The following is a 19842-nucleotide window of genomic DNA, read 5'->3' on the forward strand; positions in this document are numbered from 1 at the left end:
CACACGTACGGTTGGGAGAGATATCTCCTCCTTCTTGATCCAGCAAGGGGAAAGGAGAGGTTGATGGAGATCCAGCAGCACGACGGCGTGGTGGTGGAAGCAGCGGGGATCTCGGCAGGGCTTCGCCAAGCTCAGCGAGAGGGAGAGGTGTTACGGGGGAAGAGGGAGGCGCCAGGGGCTTAGCTGCGCAGCCCTCCCTCCCCCCTTTATATAGGGGCCCTAGGGGGCGCCGGCCCCTGGAGATCCCATCTCAAGGGGGGGCGGCCAAGGGGGGACTTGCCCCCCAAGTCAGGTGGGGCGCCCCCCACCCCCAGGGTTTCCAACCGTAGGCGCAGGGGAAGGCCCATGGGGGGCGCACCAGCCCACCAAGGGCTGGTTCCCTTCCTACTTCAGCCCATGGGGCCCTCCGGGATAGGTGGCCCCACCCGGTGGACCCCCGGGACCCTTCCGGTGGTCCCGGTACAATACCGGTGACCCCGAAACTTTCCTGGTGGCCGCAACTGGACTTCCTATATACAAATCTTCACCTCCGGACCATTTCGGAACTCCTCGTGATGTCCGGGATCTCATCCGGGACTCCGAACAACTTTCGGGTTACCCCATACTAATATCTCTACAACCCTAGCATTACCGAACCTTAAGTGTGTAGACCCTACGGGTTCGGGAGACACGCAGACATGACCGAGACGACTCTCCGGTCAATAACCAACAACGGGATCTGGATACCCATGTTGGCTCCCACATGCTCCTCGATGATCTCATCGGATGAACCACGATGTCGAGGATTCAAGTAATCCCGTATACAATTCCCTTTGTCAATCGGTACGTTACTTGCCCGAGATTCGATCGTCGGTATCCCAATACCTTGTTCAATCTCGTTACCGACAAGTCACTTTACTCGTACCGTAATGCATGATCCCGTGACCAACCACTTGGTCACATTGAGCTCATTATGATGATGCATTACCGAGTGGGCCCAGAGATATCTCTCCGTCATACGGAGTGACAAATCCCAGTCTCGATCTGTGCCAACCCAACAGACACTTTCGGAGATACCTGTAGTGTACCTTTATGGCCACCCAGTTACGTTGTGATGTTTGGCACACCCAAAGCATTCCTACGGTATCCGGGAGTTGCACGATCTCATGGTCTAAGGAAATGATACTTGACATTAGAAAAGCCTCAGCAAACGAACTACACGATCTAGTGCTATGCTTAGGATTGGGTCTTGTCCATCACATCATTCTCCTAATGATGTGATCCCGTTATCAATGACATCCAATGTCCATGGTCAGGAAATCGTAACCATCTATTGATCAACGAGCTAGTCAACTAGAGGCTCACTAGGGACATGTTATGGTCTATGTGTTCACACATGTATTACAATTTCCGGATAACACAATTATAGCATGAACAATAGACAATTATCATGAACAAGGAAATATAATAATAACCATTTTTATTATTGCCTCTAGGGCATATTTCCAACAGTCTCCCACTTGCACTAGAGTCAATAATCTATTTACATTGTGATGAATCGTACACCCATAGAGTTCTGGTGTTGATCATGTTTTGCCCGTGGAAGAGGTTTAGTCAACGGATCTGCGACATTCAAATCCGTATGTACTTTACAAATATCTATGTCTCCATTTTGAACATTTTCACGAATGGAGTTGAAGCGACGCTTGATGTGCCTGGTCTTCTTGTGAAACCTGGGCTCCTTGGCAAGGGCAATAGCTCTAGTGTTGTCACACAAGAGAGTCATCGGCCCCGATGCATTGGGAATAACTCCTAGGTCGGCAATGAACTCCTTCATCCAGATTGATTCATGTGCTGCCTCCGAGGCTGCCATGTACTCCGCTTCACATGTAGATCCCGCCACGACGCTTTGCTTGCAACTGCACCAGCTGACTGCCCCACCATTCAAAATATACACGTATCCGGTTTGTGACTTAGAGTCATCCAGATCTGTGTCGAAGCTAGCATCGACGTAACCCTTTACGACGAGCTCTTCGTCACCTCCATAAACGAGAAACATATCCTTAGTCCTTTTCAGGTACTTCAGGATGTTCTTGACCGCTGTCCAGTGTTCCATGCCGGGATTACTTTGGTACCTTCCTACCAAACTCACGGCAAGGTTTACATCAGGTCTGGTACACAGCATGGCATACATAATAGACCCTATGGCCGAGGCATAGGGGACGACACTCATCTTTTCTCTATCTTCTGCCGTGGTCGGGCATTGAGCTGTGCTCAATCTCACACCTTGCAATACAGGCAAGAACCCCTTCTTGGACTGATCCATATTGAACTTCTTCAATATCTTGTCAAGGTATGTGCTTTGTGAAAGACCTATGACGCGTCTCGATCTATCTCTATAGATCTTGATGCCTAATATGTAGGCAGCTTCTCCAAGGTCCTTCATTGAAAAACACTTATTCAAGTAGGCCTTTATACTTTCCAAGAATTCTATATCATTTCCCATCAATAGTATGTCATCCACATATAATATGAGAAATGCTACAGAGCTCCCACTCACTTTCTTGTAAACACAGGCTTCTCCATAAGTCTGTGTAAACCCAAACGCTTTGATCATCTCATCAAAGCGAATGTTCCAACTCCGAGATGCCTGCACCAACCCATAGATTGAGCGCTGGATCTTGCATACTTTGTCAGCATTCTTAGGATCGACAAAACCTTCCGGCTACATCATATACAATTCTTCCTTAAGGAAGCCATTAAGGAATGCCGTTTTGACGTCCATTTGCCATATTTCATAATCGTAGAATGCGGCAATTGCTAACATGATTCGGACGGACTTCAGCTTCGCTACGGGTGAGAAGGTCTCATCGTAGTCAACTCCTTGAACTTGTCGATAACCCTTAGCGACAAGTCGAGCTTTATAGATGGTAACATTTCCATCCGCGTCCATCTTCTTCTTAAAGATCCATTTATTTTCTATCGCTCGCCGATCATCGGGCAAGTCTGTCAAAGTCCACACTTTGTTTTCATACATGGATCCTATCTCGGATTGCATGGCTTCAAGCCATTTGTTGGAATCTGGACCCGCCATTGCTTCTTCATAGTTCGAAGGTTCACCGTTGTCCAACTACATGATTTCCAAGACAGGGTTGCCGTACCACTCTGGTGCGGAACGTGTCCTTGTGGACCTACGAAGTTCAGTGGTAACTTGATCATGATCGTCATCATTAACTTCCTCTCTAGTCGGTGCAGGCACCACAGAAACATTTTCTTGTGCTGCGCTACTTTCTGGTTCGAGAGGGGTCATCTCATCAAGTTCCACTTTCCTCCCACTTACTTCTTTTGAGAGAAACTCTTTCTCCAGAAAAGACCCGTTCTTGGCAACGAAGATCTTGCCTTCGGATCTGAGGTAGAAGGTATACCCAATGGTTTCCTTAGGGTATCCTATGAATACGCGTTTTTCCGACTTGGGTTCGAGCTTTTCAGGTTGAAGTTTCTTGACAAAAGCATCGCATCCCCAAACTTTAAGAAACGACAGCTTAGGTTTCTTTCCAAACCATAATTCATACGGTGTCGTCTCAACGGATTTCGACGGAGCCCTATTTAAAGTGAATGCGTCAGTCTCTAAAGCATAACCCCAGAATGATAGCGGTAGATCGGTAAGAGACATCATAGATAGCACCATATCCAATAGAGTGCGATTACGACGTTCGGACACACCATTACGCGGAGGTGTTCCAGGCGGCGTGAGTTGTGAAACAATTCCACATTTCCTTAAGTGTGTGCCAAATTCGTGACTCAAATATTCCCCTCCACGATCTGATCGTAAGAACTTTATTTTCCTGTCACGTTGATTCTCAACCTCACTCTGAAATTCCTTGAACTTTTCAAAGGTCTCAGACTTGTGTTTCATTAAGTAGACATACCCATATCTACTCAAGTCATCAGTGAGGGTGAGAACATAACGATAGCCACCGCGAGCCTCAATGCTCATTGGACCGCACACATCAGTATGTATGATTTCCAATAAGTTGGTTGCTCGCTCCATTGTTCCGGAGAACGGAGTCTTGCTCATTTTGCCCATGAGGCATGGTTCGCACGTGTCAAATGATTCATAATCAAGAGACTCCAAAAGTCCATCTGCATGGAGTTTCTTCATGCGTTTGACACCAATGTGACCAAGGCGGCAGTGCCACAATTATGTGGGACTATCATTATCAACCTTACATTTCTTGGCATTCACACTATGAATATGTGTAATAGCACGTTCAAGATTCATTAAGAATAAACCATTGACCAGCGGGGCATGACCATAAAACATATCTCTCATATAAATAGAACAACCATTATTCTCGGATTTAAATGAGTAGCCATCTCACATTAAACGAGATCCAGATACAATGTTCATGCTCAAAGCTGGCACTAAATAACAATTATGGAGGTTTAAAACTAATCCCGTAGGTAAATGTAGAGGTAGCGTGCCGACGGCGATCACATCCACCTTGGAACCATTCCCGACGCGCATTGTCACCTCGTCCTTCGCCAGTCTCCGCTTATTCCGCAGCTCCTACTTTGAGTTACAAGTATGAGCAACCGCACCGGTATCAAATACCCAAGAGCTACTATGAGCGCTGGTTAGGTACACACCGATAGCATGTACCTTTGGTATTGCCGGCCTTCTTATCCGCTAAGTATTTGGGGCAGTTCCGCTTCCAGTGACCGTTTCCCTTGCAATAAAAGCACTCAGTCTCAGGCTTAGGTCCATTCTTTGTATTCTTCCCGGCAGCTTGCTTACTGGGCGCGGCAACTCCCTTGCTGTCTTTCTTGAAGTTCTTCTTACCCTTGCCTTTCTTGAACTTAGTGGTTTTATTCACCATCAACACTTGATGTTCCTTTTTGATCTCCACCTCCGCTGATTTCAGCATTGAATATACCTCAGGAATGGTCTTTTCCATCCCCTGCATATTGAAGTTCATCACAAAGCTCTTGTAGCTAGGTGGGAGCGACTGAAGGATTCTGTCAACGACCGCGTCATCTGGGAGATTAACTCCCAGCTGAGACAAGCGGTTGTGCAACCCAGACATTTTGAGTATGTGTTCGCTGACGGAACTATTCTCCTCCATCTTACAACTGTAGAACTTGTCGGAGACTTCATATCTCTCGACCCGGGCATGAGCTTGGAAAACCATTTTCAGCTCTTGGAACATCTCATATGCTCCGTGCTGCTCAAAACACTTTTGGAGCCCCGGTTCTAAGCTGTAAAGCATGCCGCACTGAACCAGGGAGTAATCATCACTACGCGACTGCCAGGCATTCAGAACGTCTTGAGTTGCTGGGAAAACAGGTGCATCACCTAGCGGTGCTTCAAGGATATATGCTTTCTTGGCAGCTATGAGGATAATCCTCAGGTTACGGACCCAGTCTGTGTAGTTGCTACCATCGTCTTTCAGCTTGGTTTTCTCTAGGAACGCGTTGAAGTTGAGGGCAACATTAGCGTGGGCCATTTGATCTACAAGACATATTGTAAAGATTTTTAGACTAAGTTCATGATAATAAAGTTCATCTAATCAAATTATTAACGAACTCCCACTCAGACAGACATCCCTCTAGTCATCTAAGTGTTACATGATCCGAGTCAACTAGGCCGTGTCTGATCATCACGTGAGACGGACTAGTCATCATCGGTGAACATCTTCATGTTGATCGTATCTGCTATACGACTCATGTTCTACCTTTTGGTCTCTTGTGTTCCGAGGCCATGTCTGTACATGCTAGGCTCGTCAAGTCAACCTAAGTGTATTGCGTGTGTAAATCTGGCTTACACCCGTTGTATGCGAACGTTAGAACCTATCACACCCGATCATCACGTGGTGCTTCGGAACAACGAACCTTCGCAACGGTGCACAGTTAGGGGGAACACTTTCTTGAAATTTTAGCGAGGGATCATCTTATTTATGCTACCGTCGTTCTAAGCAAATAAGATGTAAAACATGATAAACATCACATGCAATCAAATAGTGACATGATATGGCCAATATCATTTTGCTCCTTTTGATCTCCATCTTCGGGGCGCCATGTTCATCATCATCACCGGCATGACACCATGATCTCCATCATCATGATCTCCATCATCGTGTCTTCATGAAGTTGTCTCGCCAATTATTACTTCTACTACTATGGCTACCGGTTAGCAATAAAGTAAAGTAATTACATGACGTTTCAGTTGACACGCAGGTCATAAATAAATTAAGACAACTCCTAGGCTCCTGCCGGTTGTCATACTCATCGACATGCAAGTCGTGATTCCTATTACAAGAACATGATCAATCTCATACATCACATATATCATTCATCACATCCTTCTGGCCATATCACATCACATGACACTTGCTGCAAAAACAAGTTAGACGTCCTCTAATTGTTGTTGCAAACTTTTACGTGGCTACTATAGGTTTCTAGCAAGAACGATTCTTACCTACGCCAAAACCACAACGTGATATGCCAATTTCTATTTAACCTTCATAAGGACCCTTTTCATCGAATCCGATCCGACTAAAGTGGGAGAGACAGACACCCGCTAGCCACCTTATGCAACTAGTGCATGTCAGTCGGTGGAACCTGTCTCACGTAAGCGTACGTGTAAGGTCGGTCCGGGCCGCTTCATCCCACGATGCCGCCGAATCAAGATAAGACTAGTAACGGCAAGTAAATTGACAAAATCAACGCCCACAACAACTTGTGTTCTACTCGTGCATAGAAACTACGCATAAACCTAGCTCATGATGCCACTGTTGGGGATCGTAGCAGAAATTTAAAATTTTCTATGCATCACCAAGATCAATCTATGGAGTCATCTAGAAACGAGAGAGATGAGTGCATCTACATACCCTTGTAGATCGCGAGCGGAAGCGTTCAAGAGAACGGGGTTGATGGAGTCGTACTCGTCGTGATCCAAATCACCGATGATCCTAGCGCCGAACGGACGGCACCTCCGCGTTCAACACACGTACGATTGGCAGAGACGTCTCCTCCTTCTTGATCCAGCAAGGGGAAAGGAGAGGTTGATGGAGATCCAGCAGCACGACGGCGTGGTGGTGGAAGCAGCGGGGATCTCGGCAGGGCTTCGCCAAGCTCAGCGAGAGGGAGAGGTGTTACGGGGGAAGAGGGAGGCGCCAGGGGCTTAGCTGCGCAGCCCTCCCTCCCCCCTTTATATAGGGGCCCTAGGGGGGCGCCGGCCCCTGGAGATCCCATCTCAAGGGGGGGGGGCGGCCAAGGGGGGACTTGCCCCCCAAGTCAGGTGGGGCGCCCCCCACCCCCAGGGTTTCCAACCCTAGGCGCAGGGGAAGGCCCATGGGGGGCGCACCAGCCCACCAGGGGCTGGTTCCCTTCCCACATCAGCCCATGGGCCCTCCGGGATAGGTGGCCCCACCCGGTGGACCCCCGGGACCCTTCCGGTGGTCCCGGTACAATACTGGTGACCCCGAAACTTTCCCGGTGGCCGAAACTGGACTTCCTATATACAAATCTTCACCTCCGGACCATTCCGGAACTCCTTGTGATGTCCGGGATCTCATCCGGGACTCCGAACAACTTTCCGGTTACCGCATACTAATATCTCTACAACCCTAGCGTTACCGAACCTTAAGTGTGTAGACCCTACGGGTTCGGGAGACACGCAGACATGACCGAGATGACTCTCCGGTCAATAACCAACAGCGGGATCTGAATACCCATGTTGGCTCCCACATGCTCCTCGATGATCTCATCGGATGAACCACGATGTCGAGGATTCAAGTAATCCCGTATACAATTCCCTTTGTCAATCGGTACGTTACTTGCCCGAGATTCGATCGTCGGTATCCCAATACCTTGTTCAATCTCGTTACCGACAAGTCACTTTACTCGTACCGTAATGCATGATCCCGTGACCAACCACTTGGTCACATTGAGCTCATTATGATGATGCATTACCGAGTGGGCCCAGAGATACCTCTCCGTCATACGGAGTGACAAATCCCAGTCTCGATCTGTGCCAACCCAACAGACACTTTCGGAGATACCTGTAGTGTACCTTTATGGCCACCCAGTTACGTTGTGACGTTTGGCACACCCAAAGCATTCCTACGGTATCCGGGAGTTGCACGATCTCATGGTCTAAGGAAATGATACTTGACATTAGAAAAGCCTCAGCAAACGAACTACACGATCTAGTGCTATGCTTAGGATTGGGTCTTGTCCATCACATCATTCTCCTAATGATGTGATCCCGTTATCAATGACATCCAATGTCCATGGTCAGGAAACCGTAACCATCTATTGATCAACGAGCTAGTCAACTAGAGGCTCACTAGGGACATGTTATGGTCTATGTGTTCACACATGTATTACGATTTCCGGATAACACAATTATAGCATGAACAATAGACAATTATCATGAACAAGGAAATATAATAATAACCATTTTTATTATTGCCTCTAGGGCATATTTCCAACACTAGTTGCTTGGGCTCCCAGGCGAACACTTCCTTGTTCGCCCGCAGGAAGTCCACCAACTCCCTTTCTTGATCTGGGGCGAGGTCGGCGCCAATAGTAAAGGTGGCGCCCGAGGCCCCGTCCTCGTCGACCGGTATTTGCTTCGTCTTGGCTTGACCTTGAGTGAATAGCTGCTTCTTCTTGGTCGGCGCAGCCCCCTTGGTCCCGGGTACGGCCTTGTTGGCCGGGCAAGCTGTCGCCGTGGCCTTGAAAGCAAGCCCCCTTGGTCCCGGGTACGGCCTTGTCGGCCGGCCAAGCTGTCGCCGTGGCCCTGAAAGCGAGTTTGAGGGCCGCCAAGGCTTCCTTGGTGTCTCCTGTCACGGTGAGGACGCCCTTGCTCCCCGGCATCTTCATGAGGTTGTAGGCAGGATGAGTAGCTGCCATGAATTGGGCCAGCGCCGGGTACCCGAGGATGGCGTTGTACGGTAGGTCGATGCGGGCGATGTCGAAGTCGATTAGCTCGGTGCGGTAGTTGTCGCGTGTGTCGAAGGTCACGGGGAGGCGGATCTGCCCCAGGGGGTTGGAGGAGCCGCCGCCGACCCCGGAGAAAGGCTTGCTGGGGCGGAGCCGCTCAAGCGGTACGTGAAGGAGGCTAAAAGCCTCCACAGAGAGCATGTTGAGGCCGGCGCCGCTGTCGATGAGGGTCTTGGTGACGGCTACGCTGTAGATGGTGGGCGTGCAAAGCGCTGGGAGCACACCCGAGCTGACGGTGGTGACTGGGTGATCCCCCGAGTCGAAGGTCAGGTCGGCCTTGGGCGCCGCCCAACCCGGGGGAGCCCCCTGCCGCGTGGAGGCTACGCCGATCTGGCGAAAGAACGGCTTGGTGTGACAGTCCGAGGGCGGCGCCTGCGAGCTGCCGAGGAGAGCCGCGATGACGGGGGGTGCTGGTCCACCGAAGCGCGCGATGAAAAGGTCATGCAGCTCCCCCCAGGTGGCCACAGAAGATCCCAACAGGTGGTGGAGCCAAGCACGCGGCACGCCAGCGAGGGCCATGGGGAGCCAGTTGGCCATGACCTTATCGTCGCCCCCAGCCTCCAGAACGGCCTCCTCGCATGCTAGCAGGAAGGCCGCCGGATCCGCCGCACCATCGTAGCGGTGCGGCATCTCCGGCTTGAACTTGTGCGGCCACCGCACCCACCGCAAGGCGAGGGTGAAGGCCCGGAGCCCCGTGGCGCTGCTGATGGCGCCTGTCGATCCTGTCGAAGAAACGGCGCCGTCCATGAGAGCCGCTCGGAGAGGCGAAGCCGTCGGTGGCGGGCGAAGCTTCGGAGCACCCCTACCTAGCGCGCCAAATGTCGGATTTCGGGTTCCGGCAAAAGCCTTGAGGTTTGCACATTGGGGTGCGCACGAAGATCTCTCCCTCCCCTAGCTCACTCTTGCAACGATTGTCAGGCCTAGTGCGTCGAACCCAAAGAGCAAGGAGACACAAGAGTTTATACTGGTTCGGGCCACCGATGTGGTGTAATAACCTACTCCAGTGTGGTGTGTGGTGGATTGCCTCTTGGGCTGAGGATGAACAGTTACAGGGGAAGAACAACCTCCTGAGGAGAGGTGTTCTTGTGCTTGGTAAACTTGTGTGGTTGAGGATGATCTCAGTGATCCCCCCTCTATGCTGGTGGCTAGCCCTATTTATAGAGGCCCTGGTCCTCTCCCCAAATATTGAGCGGGAAGGGATCCAACAACGGCCAAATTCAAAGGGAGATAACTAGTACAAGTTATCCTGACTAAAGGTGGTCTTCGCCTGCCAAAGGCTTTGGTGGTGACGCCGTCTTGGGCTCCACGGTGACCTCCATCCCATCATCCTGCTGGTCTTGGTCTCATTGCACCGATATGGAAACCTTTGCCTGATGCCTCGGGACTCTTCGCCTGCGCTTGCCTCTTTAGCACCAAAGAGGAAACGAGGACACTGCGCACGCTGGCACCCGCCTGGCGCCCGCCTGGCTCCAGTCGTCATGGCTTGCATCACAGGAACCTCGTGAGGTGTCCCTTGCCTTGATCTCTCCGCCCCTCGCGAGCCAGCCTGGTGAGGTCGCCCCTGAGGAGGTCTTGCGTCGTCCGCCTCGCGAGGCTTGGCCCCTCGCGAGGGTCTTGAGCGTTTGCTGGTGAAGATGGGCCGTACAGGGCCGCTGGTGGAGCCACGCCGTGGGCCGTAGGCAGGAAAGTCTGGGGACCCCTGTTCCCAGGACGCCGACAGTGGCCGCCACCCCATCGTCGGCCGCCGTGGCTGCCAGCCCATCGTCGACCGCCAGGATCATCACCCGCTCCGCCACCGCCGCTCGAAGGAGGGAGGCGGACGTGGAGGCCTGCATGTGCGTCAGCGACCTTGCGTGCTACATCGAGTTACTGCGGGAGGAGGAGGAGCACCTCGTCGAGCACACAAAGAGCGTCACCGCAGTCGTGGCCGCAGCACACGCCGACACAGAGGCGAGGAATCAAGAGACCTACGAGCAGTTCGGCCGCTTCAAGAGGGGTTGTTTGGAGCGGCAGAGGGCGTTCGAGGTGAGCGTCGCTGAAGGTGCAGCAGCGGCATGCACCATATTGCAGTTGTCCAGCTCGTCGGTAGGCTCCTCCTCCTCTTCCTCTTACTGAGCGCACTCAGCAGAGGAGAGGCTGCCGGAAGTAGTACAAAGCCCCTCCATAGTAGTAGTATTTAGGGGCTATTTTGTTTAGTTCATCTGACTATAGATGTGGTGGAACTGTACAACGTACTTAAAATTAGCTAGTATATATAGTTGAACTAGCTATTTTAGTACGTGGTTGGCAACAATTGGGGAAAAGTTTGGTCGGTTCAGCTGTCGAATTGAACTGTTTGTATAAATTAAGAACGACTGCTTAATCAATGAATGAAATCTATGCATAATTACTGAATTTAAGTTGCAAAAATTAGATAGTGCTAGTGATTTTTAGGTGCATATTTTGACAAATCGCAGTGCTACAAGGATTGACAAATGGCAATGTTACTAGATCAACAAATGTCAATCTTTCCAGTTTGACAAATGGCAATATACCCAATATAACAGATGCAAATCTTACCAAATTGTTTGTACGTGATTGCACACGGGTCATCCGAAAAAATCATTTGCGTTGAAGGGAGGTACAAATCCTGCTTGCCAAATTTTCTCTTGACTTAGCGCCGAAGTCTCGCTTTGCATACCTTATTCAATTTGAACCGTTTGCGTTGAAGAGATGCACAAATCCTGCACGGCGAATTTTCCCTTGGCTTACTGCGGAAGACCATAGCTCTCACTTTGCATACAAGTGTTCTACCTAAAACGTTTGCGATGAAGAGCTGCACAAATCCTGCTCGGCACATTTTCCCTTGGCTTACTGGGGAAGCTGTCGGTTTACATAGGGGTGTTCTATCTAAAATGTTTGCGATGTTAGAGTGGCAGCTATTTGTTTCAAAATGCCTTTGTTGGCTATTATTCAAGTGCGCCTTCTCTCAAAATGGACATGAAAAATACCACAGCATGGCGGGTGCCATTCCATGATAGCATGCCAAGTTTCATGAATTTCAGACGAGTTTTGGATTTACTAGAATTTAAAAACAAAGTATCTCAACGTTTTGAAGGCATCAACAGTGCCCTCGTGTTTGAAATTCATTCCCATTTCTTGCATGGGACCTAAGCATGTGTCCAAGGACACATATTTGATTTTTCAACCAATTTATATGCACTGGAGCATGTGCATGTAGTTCAAATTTGAACTATGCACATAACATGCCTAGAAAACCCACTTAATGTATAAAAATGTCCAAACGAACCCTGAAAAATTCCAAGATTTAACAAAACACTCCTGTTGTTCTATGTTGACACTAGAAAAATTTTGAAAGCAATAAGAGGCAACTGATATCGTTTCGTCCCCAAAGGTGGCACGTTCCCTACCGAAACCATCAAGCTTGTTGTGAGAAGCTCTGGTTTGTGAGAAGCTTATACCCAAACCTGCCCCAAATGGGACAAAAAAATTATCACGACATGTTGATGCCGCTCCATGATAGCATGGCAAGTTTCATGAATTTCAGACGAGTTTTGGATTTACTAGAATTTAAAAACCAGGTATCTCAATGTTTGCGGCCGAGTGATGGTGGCGGGGTGTTTGACATTCATTCCCATTTCTTGCATGAGACCTAAGCATGCAACCAAGGACACATATTTGAATTTTCAACCAATTTATATGCATTAGAGCATTTTCTTGTAGTTCAAATTTGAATTATGCAAATAAATGCATTGAAAACTAAATTAATGTATAAAATGTCCAAACGAACCCCGAAAAATTCCAAAATTTAACACAACACTCCTATTGTTCTATGTTGACACTAGAGAAAAAATTGAAATCAAGAAGAGGCAATGGATATCGTTTCGTCCAGAAAGGTGAAACGTTCCCTACCGTAACCATGAGGCTTGTTGCGAGAAGCTCTGGTTTGTGAGAAGCTTATACCCCAACCTGCCCCAAATGGGACTATTTTTACCACTGCATGTTGATGTCGTTCCATGATAGAATGTCAAGTTTCATGAATTTCAAACGAGTTTTCAATTTACTATAATTTTAAAACCATGTATGTCAATGTTAGCGGCCGAGCGACGGTGGCAAAGGTGTTTGACATTCATTCCCATTTCTTGCATGGGACCTAAAGTTGGAACCCAAGACACACATTTGATTTTTTTTCAACCCCGTTTATATGCACTAGAGCATGTGCATGTAGTTCAAGTTTGAATTATGCACATGAATGCATAGAAAACTCAGTTTGTATAAAAATGTCCAAGCGAACCCCGAAAAATCCCAAAAATTGCACAACACTCATGTTGTTCTATGTTGACACGAGAAAAAATTTGAAAGTAAGAAGAGGCAACAAATATTGTTTCGTCCCCCAAGGTGGCACGTTCCCTACCAAAACCATCAGGCTTGTTGTGAGAGAAGCTCTTGTTTGCGAGAAGCTTATACCATAACCTGCCCCAAATGGGACAATATTTTTTTACCCTAGCAAGTTGATGTCGTTCCATGATAGCATGCCAAGGTTCATGAATTTCAGACGAGTTTTCTATTTACTAGAATTACAAAAGCAAGCACCTCAACGTTTGCCAGAGAGCCACGGTGTCGTGGTGTTTGAAATTCATCCCCATTTCTTTAATGGGACATAAGCATCAACCCATGGACACATATATCATTTTACAACCCATTTTGGTGCACTGGAGCATGTGCATGTAGTTTAATTTTGAATTGTGCACCTGAAATGCCTAGAAAACCAAGTTAATGTATAAAAATGTCCAAACGAACACTGAATAATTCCAATTTTTTTGACGACACACCTATAGTTGCATGTTCACTGCAGATAAAAGTCCTAGCAATTCAAACACCATCCTTTGCAGCTGTGACCCCATTATGTAATTCAAATCAAGACGAAAAATCAAGTAGATCACACACAGTTTATTATCACCAACCTTGTGAGATGCAGTACAAAATATCCTGGAGCACCGTCGGTGTATAGTACGCATACGGCTTACGCGAGGAGGTGCGTCGGCTATAATCCACAGCTGGCGTGTCAAGCACACTAGCTCGCTCCCCAAATATCATTTCACTGTTCAATCGTCGTCGATGAAACATGGGGACGTGGACCCGCTTCATGAGCGCAACTTCGACGGCCCACTCCGGCGAGAGCGCGGCCGCAATCTGCGACCGGGCGGCCAAGGCAGCCCAAACGGCCGCTGTTGCTTCTCAGGTGGCGGCAACAACATCTGCCTCAGGGATAGCAACTGGTGAGAGCGGCACAGTAGTTGTCCGTTCCACAGCGGCGGCCTTAGCCCTGTTGGAGGCCGCCCACGACCATGTGGCCACCCACGCCCAGCTCATGGCGGTCACCACACAAATTGAACGAAACTTCTCCGACAATGATCGGCAACCCACGGCGGAAGACTTGGCAATCACCGACAGCGTTCGTGCAGTCGTTCGTTCCTGCGCGGCATACCTTGCCACGACGGAGCCCGCCCAAGCCAAGATCTCGGCCGCCCACGCCAAGCTCGTGGCGGCCTATTCCAAAGATATGGCGCATGCGGATGGCGAGATGCTTGCCGAGTATGGTGTGATGGATGCCATGGAGCCCCTTCCCCGGGAGATCGTCGGGCGCGAGCTGGACATGGAGGAGGCGGCGGAGATCGACGAGCACCAGCTGTAATAGTACTCTTTGTTTTGTTTAATTAAGAGCGCCGGTCTTTAAATTGTTAGAGTAATGTTTAGGTCAGCTAGCTCTGTTTAATTGCTGAATTGCTCGATTAAGAAGTGTGGGTGTGTTGTATTCTCCTTTGTATACGCAAATTATGCAATGACGTGGATGACCACTGTAATGAGGGAAATTCGAACCAAAATTTTTGACGTTCAAACTCATCACACACGGATTAAGGTATCTGAATCGTTTGTGATGTTCACATATCGTACACAGTGCTGAATAAGGGGCCGTGTCTGATGACACTTTGCGCGCCAGTTTTTTCGCTGAACCGATTCAAAATTTTCGGCTTCAGCAAAAATATCTACCTCCCGCCTCCTCCCCCTTACCAAAAGCCACATTTCCCCTACTTCTGCCTTCCTTTCCAAGTTGAAACCTTCACTCCTTGCTTGCAGCACCGCCTCCTCGCCGGCGACCCTCCTTCACGCTGCTCGGCATCATCTATCCAGGTAGGTAATCCACACCCGACCCCCATCCTCCTCCTTCCACATCCCACATGGCCCGACCGCCGGCGCGACACCTTCCACCCAAATCACCGACCCCTCCACCAAATAAGCGCCACCCTAAGCCATGGTTCACGCAGTATAGCCAGGAGCTCAAGGAGCATTTGGCAGCGGAGAAGCAAATCGCGGCCGCACGCGCGGATGAGGTCGCGATGGCTACCATTCGTGTCAACTCACAGATCTTGGAGGAGCACCTCGCCATCGAGGCCACCGTCGACGCCTCGCGCGTCGATGCAGCGATGCGGTTGGCTGCTTTAAATGATAGTTCATGGAGTTTTCTCGAGGCCACCCTCGGTGCCTTCGATGAAGACTACGAGGTGTTTTCTCAGCGTGCACGTGCTTACCTCAACTCAAGAGCCAGCAGGTTGGTGCCCGGAGCGGCTCAAGCAACTCACCACTACGACGAGGGAACCCACAATGCAGAGGCCTTGCCCTGTTCCATGTCCAAGGAGCCAATCGTCCTTGATATGTCCGACAATGAGGAGTAGCTTGTCTTATTAGCTCACTATAAGGACCCATGTTCATTTTGCTAGCTACTGCCTTTCCTTGACAAATTCTAGTGAATTGTGATATCTACTTTACCATGCAATATGTTGCTCTAGTGAATATGTTCTATATGTCGTGCAATGTGGTGCTCACTTATTAACTGTTTGGTTAATTAGTTGTTGTGTTCAGTTAACTGTTTGGTTCAATTCTGCAAATGTGATGTTCAATTCTTCAGGTTGCAATATTGTATTGTCTTCCATGTGAGAAATAAATCGAATTTTTCTTTACAAAATACATGATAAACAAATACAATTGCTATATTTCCAAGTTGTCAAGCATGCTTGGTTTGGTTAACTGTCTGATCTTCTAGTATGTTATACATTGTGCAATGTGGTGCTCAGTTAACGTTTGGTTCATTTGTTGTGGTGTTTACTTAAGTGTTTGGTTCAACTCTGCAATGTGATGTTCAATTGTTGTGGGTGCATTCTGTTATTGTATACCATGTGAGAAATAAATCAAATTTGGCTGTACTAAATACATGAGAAACAAATACAATTGCTATATTTCCAAGTTGTTAAGCATGCTTGGTTTGGTTAACTGTCTGATCTTCTATTAGGAGTATGTTGTATTGTGCAATGAGGTGCTCAGTTAATGTTTGGTTCATTTCTTGTGGTGTTTAGTTAACTGCTTGGTTCAATTCTGCAATGCGATGTCCAATTATCGTGGGTAGAATTTTGTATTGTTGTGCATCTGAGGAATAATCGAATTTGGTCGCACTTAATACATGAGAAACATATACAATTGCTATATTTCCTAGTTCTTAATCATGCTTGGTTTGGATAAATGGGTTTTCCATGTGGCTTGAATTAATCTGATCAATCTGCAATGTGCTTATTTTTCATCAACATATTTTACTAATAGCATGCGAACCCTCACTTAACCTGATCACTAACTACCTTATATGTGTTGCAGGGAAACAATGGGAAGCACTGAGGTTTATAATCGAGGTTTCCACATGCATGGTCATTTGTCTAATAGCACATTATTGTGCAATTGCAGGAACCATTCTAATATTTAGGTTTTTAACAATTTGGTCTTGCACATGTAGGTCCTGTTGTCAGAGGTTTTGACCCACTGTTCGACCCTTTTTGCATATGGGGAAATGAGTTGTCCATGAATATCAGTCAAGTCAAGAAACTCAGAAAGATTGTTAGGATAAAGAAATTAGCGACAAAAAACAACAAGATCTTTGTCTGCACAGAAGAAGACATCAGTTCACTACAGGATGGTACTAACTATTATACCTTGCCTTTTTAATTCATTTGCCCTATTTCCAATATAGGGAAGATATTTATGCACATCCTTGTTTTTAGGCCTTTCCAAGGTAGTTCACTGATGATTACCCCTCAAACCACCTATATGGTCAGGAGGTGAGGAAGGTATTCATACAACACCCACGGTTCAATATTGAAGTGCTCCTAAAGAGGATGAAGGATCGATGGTCAATCATCCACAGGCACTGGCCTAAAGTTGCAAAGACCTTCAACATCAATGAAGGCTCAATATTCGCCTTCTGCTTCAGCAGTTTTCCAGATGAGATACATTTGTCTATGTACCGTCTATGATACTAATTTCGAAAGGTTATAGATGTTGCATATGAAACTTGGTGCTGGTGCAGTTGTGTAATGGGGTAGCTGAGTGCTGAAGCTATATGATGTTGTACTCTGATGTATTTCAATTATGAAAATGAAATATATTGTGTGCTTAATATGAAATGTCAATTAGATTAATAAATCGATTATTAATAATAGGATAATTAGCCTGCTAATTAGGTTTTTCTATTGCAAACGGTTATTGAGAAAACACCGTGGGCGATGACCTCAGGCAACGCACACAGTTTCTAGGAATAACCATGTTGGATTAATGAACAATCACACACGACATCCTCTTGAAAACTATTTGTGTTAGGCCACCTGGTGCAAACGTTTACCACATAAAAACTGTGTGTGATGGACAACCTGTCAGGACCATTTTTCGGGATATTAATTTCCCAGAAAATGGCCCTTGTGCTCACCAGCCCCAGGATTACTGTTAGCTGATGAGGCACCAACTTGATACAGAAATTCCAAGCAAAGTACAAAATATGTAGTACAAGACCATTGTGGCCAATGAGTACAACAAATGGTTTCTAGTGGTTGATGGCGGAAGCGGTTTGCAGAACATCAGCGCCCATGGGACTCAATTTCCCACAGGAACAGCTGACCTGGATAACTCCTATCTTCGCGAGGCTGCTATCACCGTTGCTTAGGTTCCGGGGCTGTCATCGCAACGCTCCTCTCCAAGCAAGAAATCTGGCCAAGACAATAGCCAGGGACAAGCCAGTGAGTACTTTTGAATGTACTCACAAACATTATGAACACGGGTATAATACAACGAATGATAATCATGCTCTGAAATATTCTATGATCACAATGTCAGTCACGAAATAAACAAAATCCATGATGCACGCATGCAGGTTGTTCATATAAAACATGCCTATGCAATCAGAGAATAGAAATAGAATGCACCGATCGGGTGTCTGAAGCGACGCCTCGAAAGGATAATAGTATAAAGCATGCCTCAGTCGGGCGTCTGAGCGACACCACATAAAGGGCTTATAGCTAAAATAAGTAACAAACATGCCACAGTCGGGCGTCTGTGCGACACCACATAAAGGGCTTATAAGGTAAACAGATAAATAGCATGCCATAGTCGGGCGTCTGAGCGACACCACATAAAGGGCTTATAAAGTAAACAATCAACAACCATGCCACAGTCGGGCGTCTGAGCGACACCACATAAAGGGCTTATAAAGTAAACAGTCAACAAGCATGCCACAGTCGGGCGTCTGAGCGACACCACATAAAGGGCTTATAAAGTAAACAATCAACAAGCATGCCACAGTCGGGCGTCTGAGCGACACCACATAAAGGGCTTATAAAGAAAGTAACCACCATGAATATCCAGGAGGTAGAACCATCCCAGGGATACTCAATAATTCAAATAATATAAAGAGTTGGTCCATAATAATAATAATCATAATCATCACAAATCACAAGTCATAATCCATGTTCTGGTTTAGCAGTTTCTCCTCCGAAGACCGACACTAAGACTGACACTTGACCCATCCCAGACTGTAGTCCTTAACCATGGACACGGCTATTTGAATAGATATAATCTCTGCAGAGGGTGTACTCTTTACCCACGAATAACGGATTTCTTTAGTATATCAGGACTAATTCCGTCTACGGTCTTTTAATGGAAAACACACCTAACCGCACACACCAGCCTAACTTACCGGTGTCTGGAATCACCCACGACACCCGTTAAGCGAAACTCTAAGTGGGGAGGCTACAACCTCGATTAGCATGGGATCACAAAATTTATACCGCGCGCAAACTAGGGGAGCTACCCCTTTCGGCTCCAACCGAAAACACCCATGCCCCCGAACCAGGTGGCATGCCTACCGGCTGCAGCCGGTATCTTCCACCATGGCCTCTCTATACGGTGTGTGCTAGAAAGGGGTTGACAACTTACTGAACCGTACCCTACATATGGCAGGGACAAGTGGTAGTACGAAACAAGTATGGGGGTTACTGGAACAAGACTCGATTTATGGTCGACTCAGGAGGTTTAAGTATTTCCTGCATGATTAGCATAACAAATATATTTCAACCAACAGACAGAATCACCACTCAGCATACCTCATCATGCCATACCAGACACAACTGTCTCGGCGAGGAACTAGAGACAAGCTCGTGTCTACCCAAGACAGAGGCTTTCCCGGAGTCCTTTTGGTATGCATGAAAGGCATGCGATGGTGATTACTATCACAACGCATCCATTTCCAACAGCAAAGAATCTTCATTATGCACTCATGCGTATGATCATATCATCGCATAAAATAATGAAAACTCCGAGACGAGGGGTGTTGTAAACATATTAAACAACACACAAAAATATTATGCTAGGGTTCAGAATGCTTGCCTTCAAGTTGTGGAGAGCCAGGGTGCATTCCAGAACTTTTGAAAGTTTTCTCCTCTCTCCAAAAATCCTATTTTTGAAAATATTCAAATTAACACA

This window comes from Aegilops tauschii, chromosome 3 (genome assembly GCF_002575655.3).
Source record: "Aegilops tauschii subsp. strangulata cultivar AL8/78 chromosome 3, Aet v6.0, whole genome shotgun sequence".
Classification (NCBI taxonomy): Eukaryota; Viridiplantae; Streptophyta; class Magnoliopsida; order Poales; family Poaceae; genus Aegilops; species Aegilops tauschii.